Source organism: Enhydra lutris, unplaced genomic scaffold (assembly GCF_002288905.1).
Source record: "Enhydra lutris kenyoni isolate GAN:26980312 unplaced genomic scaffold, ASM228890v2 scaffoldscaffold45, whole genome shotgun sequence".
Taxonomy (NCBI): domain Eukaryota; kingdom Metazoa; phylum Chordata; class Mammalia; order Carnivora; family Mustelidae; genus Enhydra; species Enhydra lutris.
Genome location: NW_019154129.1, coordinates 11,105,367 through 11,118,539, shown reverse-complemented (window position 1 = coordinate 11,118,539; position 13,173 = coordinate 11,105,367).

The window sequence follows — 13,173 nt, the reverse complement described above, 5'->3', positions numbered from 1 at the left end:
CTGTGAATGTCTCTTTGCTGGGAGTGGTAACCGAGGCCCTGGACTGCTCAAGAGTTGTTTGAATAATATATTAGTCATCACACGCTCTTGAATAAAAAAAATGTCATAATGCATTCATTCATTCATTAAAAAAAATTTCTATTAAGTACCTACTTTGTGCCAGACCCCATTCCGGGCACTGAGGAAACCACACGGATTCTGAGCACGTCCTCAGAGAGGAGCAGGCACATAATGACAACTAGCTGAGAGCTAGCACGGAGCAGCGCCAGGTGCTGGGGAAGCAGATCCGAGAGGGATCTTGCCAGTTGGGTTAGGGAAAGCCTCTCAGAGGAATTTATGTTTAAACTGAATCCTGAGAGACCAGCAAGTGTTGGCCAAAGATAGAAACAGCAGCCTGTGTTAAAGTGCTAGCATGAATTTGAAAGAACTGAACCCATTTTACGGTGGCCAGGGAGCAGAGAGCCAGCATACAGCCCAGAGCAAGTACCCATAGAACAGCCCAGAGAACAAAGACCCCATTAATGGTGGCCAATGTGATGCAGCTACTCCTTTCCCTGTCTGTGTTTTCAGAAGCTGCAAGGTGGCCCGGGACATGAAACAAAGGGCATGTTGACTGGAGAGCCTGGGTGTCCCAGTTTCACCATGAAAAGACTGAACTATAGTTCTCTTAGTCATAGGGGAGAGAGCACAGGTTTGGAATTGAGAGCTGGCCCCAGATCCCTGCTCTGTGTCCTTGAGCAATCTGCTTTCCCTCTCTCAGCCTCTTTTCCTCGCCTATACAGAAAAGAATAATGACACAATGAGCATTCGTGATGCTCCGTGTCTATCAAACACCGGGCCAGGCATTCCTCCTGCTTTAGCCAACTTTGTTCTCACCATCACACAGCACTCATTTATAGCTGAGTAAACTGAGGTGCTGAGAATTAGTGATCTTGCCTTGAGGTCGCAGAAGTAATATTGGAGATGCTGGGGTTCACCCGCATCTGTCTGCCTCAGGAACCTGAGCTGACAACCCTATACCATGCTGTCATTTAGGATTATGGAGAAGATAAAGTCGAACAATTCATTCGCCCAGCAATTGCCTGGCACAAATTGAGGAAATATGTTTGGACAGATGTGGGTTCTAATCCCATTTTTATCTCTTACTGGCTGTGTGAATCCTTCAGATGCTACATCTGTCTGGGCCTCAATTTTCCCATCTGCAAAATGGGAATGATCTGCGATTCTATCTCACCTGATAGGAATATTCAGTGAGGATGCAAGCAAATCCTTTAGCGCAATGTCCTGGTAAGTACTCAACAGAGGTCAACTCTAATTATTATTAGGAGTATAGGAGGGGCTATACTAATGTTGGATCTCCCACCTTGGATCTCCCACCCTCTTCCTGAGTTTCCCTCTTGGCACAAGGGGTTTCAGTAAGTGCAAGGCCCCTCAGCTCTCTAATGCATGTAAGAGACCAGAGTGTCTCCAATATAAGGCAGTAACAGAAGCCAAGGAGATGAGAGGGACCCATCAGAACTGTTTTCCTCCAGCTGATTGTGAAGTGTGACCAGGTAGGAGGATGCCCTTGGTTAGGAGTTCTTTGTGTTCTTTCCCTAAAACAAGTGCCTTCCATGCCAAGCCATCTTTCCTGCACAACACTTTAATTTACATCTTTTAATAACTTGGGTTGCCATGGAAGCGTTGGAATTCAGTTTTAAAATAGACAAACTAATTGTTTCAGTCAGTTTGGGTATTTGCTGTCAAGGAAACAGCCAGCTTTCCCCCATTGCTTAATTGGATGTATGAGGTGGCAAAATGGCAAAGGGTTCTTCCCACCCCGTGGCCACGCAGGGGAGGCACCATGAGGCATCCAAGGGAACTTATCCAGTTCTAGCTGGACACCTAGGAAAGGGAGAGTCTGGACTAATGGAGGGGGCATATAGGGCAATAGGGGGTGGTAGGAGTGAGTCATAGAAGAACCATAGTAGGACATATCTCCTGAGGGAAAATACAGGGCTAGGACATTCTGACAGCTAGCCATGGTTCCTCTAGCCTTGAATGGAGGCCCAGAGGCCCTCCCTTCTGTTCTGAGGGATTCTAGCCACAAAAACACCACCAGCAAAAACACAGTGAGGAACCCACTTCCTCACTGAGATTGATGAGGAAGCATAACTCTTCCATCCAATGACTAATTTTACCTTACCTTCTTTTCTATGTCAGGTAGGTACGTACTAGGCCCTGGGAGTCTAACTGATCCAGAGGGAAGATAGCATCATTTATTTATTTAATCATTCAACAAATATTTATTGCATTCTTGTTTGATATATTAGTGAACATGCTAGTTCTCTTTGTGGAGCTTATATTCTAGCATGGTAAACAGACAATGAATAAGAAGAATAATGGATTACATGGGATGTTGAAAGCTAATACAGGGAATGTCGAAAGGAAAGAAAAAATGGAACAGAGAACCAGGGATTAGGAGTGTAGAATTAATGATTTGTCTGGTTAGGCTTCCTTGAGAAAGGGAGGTCTGAGCAAAGACTTGATAGTGGTGAGACCATTAGCCAAGTGGAACCTTGGTGATTAAGTATGATTAGGAGTGATTAAAAATTATCCCTCTGTTATTGGAGATCTGCTTTGGAATTCCATTTTTCATTACTCATTCCCCAAATGACGTCTGCCTATGATAGCACCTCTTTAAGCCTTAATCTCCCCATCTCTATAGTGGGGATAATAGTACTTTAAATGGTTAAGTGAGTTAATGTTTATTAAATGACTGGCATATAGTAACAGATAAGATGGTGATTTTAATGGTAATGATGACAATAAGGTTCATAAATCATTGAGGAGTAAGAAGTAAGAGATAAGTAGAAAGGCATCCACCATTTGTTATGAGATATACTGAGTGATAGAATGTGGCCCAAGATTTTGTGAAAGCTCCAAAGAGGATCAAATCCACTCTATTAAAGACTTGCCATAAGTGATTCCTATGCCAAAATCTTCAGGAAAGACAGGAGCTGTACAGATGCAGCTGGGAGGAAATGGTATTCCATTGTGTTGAAATAGCCTGTGCAAAGGCCACATGGGAAGAGAGCATGGCCAAGTCAAAGTACCATGAAGAGTCTGTGGCATCCGAAGCTGAGTGTGTGAAGACCCAACTGTTATGAGATAAGGTTGCAGATGTCAACAGGTACCTCGAGGCCTTTATGAGATTTTATCCTGTAGCTGGGCTTCACAGAATTTTCCAAAAATGCTTTCCAAAGGATAAAGAAGAGAGAATGAGAATGCTGTGGGAGAAATGGGGTGTTTGAAGTTCTCAGTGGTCCCACCCAGCTGGGAAACCTCTTCCAAGTCTCCTGTGTCCATATCAAATGTATACATGAATTTGGTATCTGGTTCCATGTTATGTCACATTTCTTTAAATATCAAATTAGTATTCTAAATTACTTATCCCAGAATTAAAGTAATACTCCAGAAAGATGTCCAGATGACTTTGCATTCCTGTTTAGAAGTGTATTTTGCAATTGAATATGTGGAAGCCTTTGGATGCTTTTAGGTCACCTAGAAACAGCCAGGTCTTTGTGTGCAGTGATTAGTTAGTTGCAAGATGGAAAATTAAAGGAGAGCTAAGGAGTAACTTGAGACTGAAGGCTGGCCCACCCTTGGGTGGTATTTGTAGCCATCCAGATAGGACACGATGCTGGCCTGGATTATGGTCATGGCAGGAGTGGTATAGTGGAGGGATGGCCATTGGGAATATACATTTAAAAATATGCCACCAGATCTTAATACAACCATAGGGGTCTATTTTTCCAGGTGTTCCCTATAATGACACACTGATCTATTTCTAGTCTTTTACTATACCTATTTAAAAATTTGAGGCAGACTGATACAACAAAAGTGAAACATGGGAACAATCAAAAACATTGTAAGAGTAAGCATCTAAGATAAATCTTCTCTCCATCAGAGTGCTGAATTTATCTCTGAGCTTCCTGGCAGCAAAGGCAAAATGAGAAACATATAGGGTCATATAATCTATATTGCTTGGTGAGATGGAAGACAAAGTTCATCTGTAGGAGAGAACATTGCATAGGCATTGAACTGGGAGAGGGATTAGTCAGTTGCTTCCATACTTAAGGGTTATTTTATGATAGAAAAGCAGTGCCTTCAGCAAAAAGATTGTCTGCATCAACATTTCCTGCTCTCATCTGCTATAAATGCTGAGGTCATAGTGTTAAATCTTAACTTAGTTGAGGCAGTTTCATGGAGGGAGATAACATAATATGGTCCAGGTGCTTGTCTTTCTAATTTAATACAAGACTAGAACTTAGAGAATCCCAAGAAATGGATGACTCACATGCCCATTAGATTATCTATCTCAGATATTAGATTTCTCAGATGAGCTTCTGGAAGGAGAAGCTGGATTTCAGTCAACTCATGGCTGGACTCTCCAGTGAATGCCAACTTCTATGTCATTGAAGAAGAAAATGTATGTGCTTGAAACATCAGGGCCGAGGGAGTCTGCATTTCCATTCTGAAATGAGAACTTGGCTGCCTGATTTTTCTTCTTCTTGAACTAGGGAAGGAGCCGGTGTGGCCTGTTGTATAGAAAAAGGTGTCGGCATTGCGAAAATCTAGTCTGAACCCATTTCTGCCGTCAAATATTAAGTAACTAAGGTCAAGCTAGTTTACCTCTTGCAGACTCATTTATAACCCTAGGATAAATGTAGGCATCCATATACATAAGACCCACAGTTAATATCATCCTCAATGGGGAAAAACTGAGAGCTTTTCCCCTATAGTCAGGTGCAAGAGACGGATGTCCTCTCTCACCACTACTCTTTAACGTAGTACTGGAAGTCTTAGCCCCAGCAATCAGATTACAAAAATAAATAAAAGGCATCCAAATCAGCAAAGAAGAAGTCAAACTCACTATTTGCAGACAACATGATACTCTATGTAGAAAACCCAAGAGTCCACCAGAAAATTGTAAGAACTAATTCATGAATTCGGCAGAATGGCAGGATTTTTTTTTTTTTTTTAAGATTTTGACAGCAAGAGACACAGCGAGAGAGGGAGTACAAACAGGGGGAATGGAAGAGGGGGAAGCAGGCTCCTGCTGAGCAGAGAGCCCGATGTGGGGCTCGATCCCAGGACCCTGAGATCATGACCTGAGCCCAAGGCAGAGGCTTAACCCACTGAGCCACCCAGGCGTCCCAGAATGGCAGGATTTTAAATCAAAGTGCAGGAATCTCTTGCATTTCTGTATAGCAATAATGAATCAGCCAGAAAAGAAATCAAAGAATCAATCTCATTTGCGGTTGCGCCAAAAACAGTAAGATACCTAGGAATAAACCTAACTAAAGAGGTAAAAGATCTGTATTCTGGAAACTCTAGAACAGTTATTTAAGAAATTAAAGAGGCTACATAGAAATGGAAAAGCATTCCATTCTCATGGATTGCAGGAGCAAACATCGTTAAGATGTCTATACTATCCAAGCAATCTACACATTTAATGCAATCGCTATCAAAATAACACCAACATTCTTCACAGACCCAGAACAAACAATCCTAAAATACATATGGAACCACAAATGACCCCGAAGAGCCAAAGCAATCCTAAAAAGGAAAGTAAAACTGGGGCGCCTGGGTGGCTCAGTTGGTTAAGCAACTGCCTTCGGCTCAGGTCATGATCCTGGAGTCCCAGGATGGAGTCCCGCATCAGGCTCCCTTCTCTGTGGGGAGTCTGCTTCTCCCTCTGACCCTCCCCCTTCTCATGCTCTCTCTCTCTCTCTTATTCTCTCTCTCTCTCAAATAAATAAATAAAATCTTAAAAAAAAAAAAAAGCAAAACTGGAGACATTTCATGCTGTATGACAAAACTGTAGTCATCAAGACAGTATGGTACTGGCATAAAAATAGACACACAGATGAATGGAACAGAATAGAGAAGCCAGAATTGGACCTACAACTCTATGGTCAACTAATCTTCCAACAAAGTAGTAAAGCCCATCCAATGGAAAAAAGACCATCTCTTCAACAAATGGTTTTGGGGAAACTGGACCACTTTCTTACACCATACACAAAAAGATATTCAAAATGGATAAAAGACCTCAATGGAAGACAGGAAAACATCAAAATCCTAGAGGAGAACGCAGGCAGAAACCTCTTTGACCTCAGCTGTGGCAACTTCTTATTAGACACATCACTGGAGGTAAGGGAAACAAAAGCAAAAATGAATTATTGGGACTTCATCTAGATAAAAAGCTTCTTCACAGCCAAGGAAACAACAAAACTAAAAGGCAGCTTACGGAATGAGAGAATGTACTTGCAAATGACATATCAGATGTCATATGATATTTGGTTTAGTATCCAAAATCTATAAAGAGCAAATCAGACTCAATACCCCCCAAAACTAATAATCTAGTTAAGAAATGGGCAGAAGACATAAATAGACCCTTTTCCAAAGAAGACATCCATATGGCTAACAGGCACATGGGAAGATGCTAACATTACTCATCATCAGGGAAATACAAGTCAAAATCACGGTAAAAAACCACCTCACACCTGTCAGAATGGCTAAAATTAACAACATAAGAAACAACAGGCATTGCCAACAATGCAGAGAAAGGCTAACCCTCTTACACTGTCAGTGGGAATGCAAAGTGGTGCAGCCACTCTGGAGAACAGTATGGAAGCACTTTTGTATGACCCAATAATTGCAATACTAGGTATTTACCCAAAGGTTACAAAAAATACAGATCTGAAGGGATACCTGCAATCTGATATTTATAGCAGCATTATCAACAGTAGCCAAACTATGAGCCCAAATGTTTATTGATAGATGAATGGATAAAGAACACACACACACACACACACACAACACACACACACGTTAGAATATTATTCAGCCATCAAAAACAATGAAATCTTGCCATTTGCAATGATGTCAATGGAGCTCAGTGAAATAAGTCAGTCAGAGAAAGTCCAATACCATAGGCTCTCACTTGTGAAATTTAAGGAAGAAAAGTCATCAACATATGAAAAAGGGTGAGGGAGAAGAGGAAAGAGGGAAATAAACAATAAGAGATTCTTTTTTACAGAAAGATTTTATTTATTTAAATAAATAAATTAGAGCAAGAGAAAGAGTGAGAGAGCCAATATGAGGGGTAGAGAGAGAAGCAGATTTTCTGTTGAACTGAGAGTCCAGTGTGGGGCTTGGTACCAGAACCTGGGATCATGACTTGAGCCAAAGGCAGACACTTAGCTGACTGAGCCACCCAGGCACCTACCTGTAAGAGACTCTTAACGATAGAGAACAGACAGGGTTGATGAAGGGAGATGGGTGGGGGGTGGGATAGATGGGTGAAGGGTATTAAGGAGGACACTTTTTGTGATGAGCACTGGGTGTTGTATGTAAGTGATGAAGCACTGAATTCTACTCCAGATACCAATAGTGCACTGTATGTTAATTAAGTAAAATTTAAATTAAAAAAAAAAAACAGGAAAAAAGAAATAGAAAAAGAAACCCCCAAAACAAAAATGTGGACATCTTTTTTTTTTTTAATTTATTTATTTTTATTTTAGAGAGCAAGAGAGAGCAGGGGACGGGGAGGGAGAGAGGGGATCTCAAAGGAGACTCCATGCTGAGCACAGAGCCTTACCCATAACAATGAGATAATGACCCTAGGCAAAATCAATATCCAACCTACTGAGCCACCCAGGCACCCCCTAATGCAGGCTTCTTACACGACTGTTGGGAGGATTAAATGATACAACAGGTGTCAGGTCTTAAAACAGCTTAGAACAGAGGCATTTAATACATTATAGATATTACTATTATTTTAATTGTAAAATGAGAGCAATTTAACTCTTTTGCTGAATCTTTAAGCCAACCTCGGAATGTTACTAAAATCTAAGATGCACATTTCTAAATCTAAAAGAATCCATAAACTAAGCCTGCATTGTTGAGGTCCTGAGGAGTAGAGCATGGAGCAAATGGGTAGCATCACAGGTGAAGTGTAAACTTTCCTGTCTTAGGTCAGGAGTAGAATCTTAGACAGGATTCTTGCTAGGGGATGTATGGAAGAGTACTTTGTGGAGAAGGGAAGTAAGAGGAGAATAAGGAAAATAAAGGACTAAGCAAGGTTGGGGTTCCATCAGAATTGAGTCTCAGACTGATCCCACAGGAGGGTCTGAAACAATAATTACACCACAGAATTGGTCCTTTCTTCCCATCTTGAGGCAAGAGAACCAAGCTTTTTGTACTTCTGGGCCCTTGGCTGAGATTTGCCTCCTGGAGTTGGGGGAGGTAGGCTAGCCTTCCAATGGAGCTGGCTTCCATTTGGGAAGGGGGATGAGTCATTTATCAGGCAACCCTCTTACATCTGGGGTCTGGTGCTCTAGCAGGTAAAGAGGGCCTGGGTGAGGCACCAGCAAAATCCACTACACCTCCTAAACATCACTTATTAATTCCTGATATCTTCTCTTTTTCATCACCTGCCAAAATCACTGTGCTTTCTCTCTACCCTCCTTTTCTGTAAGTCAAAGTCTCTCTTTCTTCTACCACTCTTTAAACCTACTTATCCCATTTTATCATAGAATAGTTACTCCATTCTGCCTTCTTCCCTTTGCATCTTGAAACAGCCTCCTTAAGGGGGCTCATAGGTATTTAAACTTTAATATTTCCTATTTCTATCATTACTATCTCCTGGGAAACATGTGGGTAGGATCAATGTTATTCTCAAAAAATCAGCTTTGAATCTACAAGAACATATGGGGAAAGACACAGTAGCCACCCTTGAGGTTTGCTCCACTTAATTTCAAAGAGAAACTTGGTGTGAGAAGGACATGCTTCAGCACCTAGGAAAGCAGCAACCTCAGGGTGGCCCTCTCTTGGCTATTCTAAGGTGAACAAACCTTTTCATCCCTACTGCAAGTTTCTCAGGAGATTCATTGGGTGTCCTCCAAATTTTTTTTTCAGTTTGGCAATAGCCATATGTGAGAGCATATCGCCAGACAGCCAAAAATCATGCTTTTTATTGCAATTCGCTTGACCCCTCTCTCTCTGAGTAGACTGGTTTCACTCTGGAATGTTAACCGGTTAGAGCTTTGTAGCTCCAAATGTTTTTTCATAGTTCTCATAGAAGGCCAAGAATTTAGGAAACTGCCTCTGTGTATCAGAGAGCAAGGTTCTAACTGGGCTCGCTGAAAGGCAGAGAGAGGCTGACGCATGGTGTGTCTTTGAAAGACCTGGTATCCCTCTTGTTCAGATGCATAACCAGTTGAATCTCTGATGCCTCCTGGCCTAGAGAATGATCCTGGGGCCAGAGTCCATTGTCCTATTTGAACTTTATGGAGGAATGATGATGGTAAGTGGCAGGTGCTTTTTTGGGCACCAACATGTAAGATCATATTTCATTCTCTCCACAACATGTGTGGGTTCTTTTCTTACCACCATTTTGCAGATGAATAAGTTAAGGCACAGAGAGGATTTCCCACAGAGGTGTTTGCATGGGCATGCTTAAAGCTTGAAAAAAATTACTTCAACATTACTTAAGTTTACAATTTCACCCTTGTTTGGATAGCTCATTGATGAGTATCTAAGCTTTCTCCCTGCTTTCCAGATGTAATGGGTGGGGGTGGAATCTTATCTCATTTTGTCACTACGGTACCCTCAGTTTCTAATAAAATAATAGGCACATAGTAGATGCTCAACATGTTATCCATTGATCCATGAATGGATGCATTCAGATGTGAATAGAGGGGAGAAGAGGATGTTTTCCAGGCAGAGAATAGTATGTGCCAATGGGTAAGAGAGAGAATGAGAGAGAGAGAGAGAGCACTCTCCCCAAACAACTGCATTTCTGCAAAGAGGTTTATTTCAGTAGATATGAGTGAAGACATGGAGATTCTATTTCCTCCTCATCCCAACTGCCCTGCTCTGGCCTCATGCAGCCAGTTCCTCATCCGTATTCTTCCCAGGCCATCCCTCCAGCCCAGTAATCTGTTTCTGTCCTTTCAAGAAGTTAATAGGACAAAAACAAATCACCAGTCTCCAGCAAGTCATGCAGGGTTCTTGGGGACCTGGCGGTCAGCTCTGAGAAGGACATGAGAGGGATAGGCAGTGCCAGGAATGCCAAATCAGCTTCCTCACCCTGGAAGAAATCACAACCACCACCAGGACAGCCAGGAAGCTGAAGAAGCCTCCTTGAGGCCCCTGGGACTCCAGTCCACAAAAGCCAAGTCTACACTGCCCAGATTATCTGGGGAAATTAATGAAACATAAACCTTCCCTCCCTTGCCCCTCCCCTGAAGAGTCAGATAGTAGAGTATTTCTATTCTGGAGGCACATGAGATACAGAGATGCTGTTCTTCTATCAGTAATCACTGCTGTCTGCCCCATAGATACCTGTTTCCTCTCCTTTATTTCAGATCATGAGCCCTTCTTCACTCTTTCCTGTGCCTAGTATCAGAAGCCACAGGTTAAGTTCACATCTCACATCTCCTCGGTGACATTTGTCTCCCTTAACCCTCTCTCCCTACCATTCCCTGAAGCCTGTACATGGGTGACGTTTCACACCATCCATCCTCTCCTCTCCATTCTTTTTGTCATTTTTTAAAGGCAGGATCCTAATTATTGTTCTTCTGAACAATTTTAGGCCCTAGCAATCTGGTCCTCTTACCTCTGGGGTCCCCATTTAGAATTCATCTTGCACTCTGCAGTTAGAATAGCTTTCCAGAGTTGAACTGTGATGGTTTATAATCTCAGGATGAAAGATAATTCTTAGCATGGCACTCAAGGCCCTCCACAGACCTATCCCAATCCATTTGTTCAGATGATTTACTCCTAATAGCCCTTCACACCTGTGCTAGCCAGTATGGTAGCCATTAGCCACATGTGGTCATTATGTGTAAAATAAAATCAGAAATTCATTTCCTCAGCCATAATAGCCTCATTTCAAGTGCTCAATGGCCACATAGAGCTCATGGCTACCATATTGGACTGTAAGGATATAGGAATTTCTATCACCACAGAAACCATAGAAATTTTTGTTTGGCAGTGCTATTTCACATGTCATAAGGCAGACCCAAATGAGACTTTTTGCTATCTTTTGTTCATATCCTCGGATTTTCCACCCTAATAGTTTTGCTCATGATCTCACATTTACTGGAAATGCCTACCCCCAATCTCTCCATGCCCAAACATTCCTGAGTCTTTAAGGTTTTTTTTTAGGAAGACTTCCTTGCTTCTCCACCTAGAAGTGAATTACCCTACCTTTAAATTCTCATAGCCCCTAGTACGTCTGATGGTAGTACTTGTAACTTCTTACTGTTATTCATAGTTTTACATATCATGGTTCCTATAACATGTATGAGACTCAGCAGATGTTTGTTGGATGGATGAATGCACTCCTTCTGTTGGAGTATAAGCTCTAAACACTGACAAATACCTGTAATTGTTCACCTACCATGAGTCAGGCATTATTATGGGAAATTTATTCATTCACCCTTAAAATAGAATCATTAAGTAAGAATTAATATTCCCATTTGATAGTTGAGTAAACTGAAACCTGCAAAGGCAGCTCCCTATCCCAAGGTCCACAGTTGACAGATAGCAGAGCCAGAGTTTAAAATGAATTCTGGGGGCATCTGCGTAGCTCACTTGGTTAAGCATCTTATTCTTGGTTTTGATTCAGGTCATGATCTTGGGGTCATGAGCTCGAGTCCCATGTTGGGCCCCAGGCTGGGTGTGGAGCCTGTCAAGATTCTCTTTGGGTGGCTCAGTCAGTTAAGCATCTGCCTTTGGCTCTGGTCAGGATCTCCTGGTCCTGAGATCAAGCCTTGTGTGGGGCTCTCTGCTCAGTGGGGAGTTTGCTTCTCCCTCTCCCCCTGGCCTTTCCCACCTCTTGTGCTCTCTTTCTCAAATAAATGAATAAAATCTTTAAAAGAAATTCTCTCTCTCTCCCTCTCACTCAACAAGTATATGAGGTAAAGTCTGAATGAATGACGCTAAGCATCTGTTTTTCCATGGAGTAATACTATGCTGCCTTTCTTTGAAGTGAGATTCCTTCATTTTACTGTAGAGGCAAAAAAAAAACCAAAAAACAAAAAAAGCCTTCATAAAATTTCCCTCCCACTTCTGCCTAGCCTCTTCCCTGCTACTCCAAGCCCAGAGACTGGCACAGAGTTGTTACTCTTTTAAGAGTGAATGACAAATTTTTAAGTCTCAATGAGACTCCCAACACCTACTATTCATCTCCGAGCTCTGCCCACATGGAACCTTAAGCCTATGCAGTCGGCTGTGCTGTTAACCTTGCCCTTGGTAGTCTCATCTCAGGTAAATCACCCTCAACTTCTCCACCCTCATCCTCTTCTAGCCCTCATGGTTGGTCCCAGGGCGGGGAGGGGGCCAGCCTTCTCTTGGATTCACTTGATCTGACTTTCTTCAATCAGATGTTTCTGTGTGTGTATTTTGGGGGGAATTATTTGCTCTATGGAAAATATTGACAAACTCCATCTAGTTTTTTCAAAGATCCCCCCCCCCCAATCTACACATGCCATAATAACCCCCACTCTACCTCTTTGTTCTTACATATTTTCAGAATGCCCTTTCTCTCTCCCTCAACTCTTACTCCTGTTTCAACACTGCTGTGTGCTCCTCTGAGAAGTCATCCCTGAGTTCTCTGCCCTTCCTGGTGTTTCTATAGCATGTAGAACCTGCATTACACAAAGAGACAGCTGGTTACATGCTTATTTGCATAAGGGAGAATTTATTAGACACTCTTTTTTTTTTTTAAGGATTTTATTTATTTATTTGTCAGAGAGAAAGAGCGGGTGAGCTCAAACAGGGGGAGCGGCAGGCAGAGGGAGAAGCAGGCTCTCCACAGAGCAGGGAGCCCGATGTGGGACTCGATTCCGGGACCCTGGGATCATGACCTGAGCCAAAGGCAGCCACTTAACCGACTGAGCCACCCAGACATCCCTTATTAGACACTCTTCCTATATGCTCCTCCATCTGTTCTAGTTCATAAGATGTTCCAAGCTCATTTGGACAGAGGTAATGGCAGGTGGATAGAAAGAAAGGTGGAGGGCAGGGCCAGACAGACAAAGCACTGTCTATTTCAGCAGCCGAAGTGTACCCACCTCCATTTTACTCATGAGACTTCAGAGGCTCAAAAGAGTAAAGGTG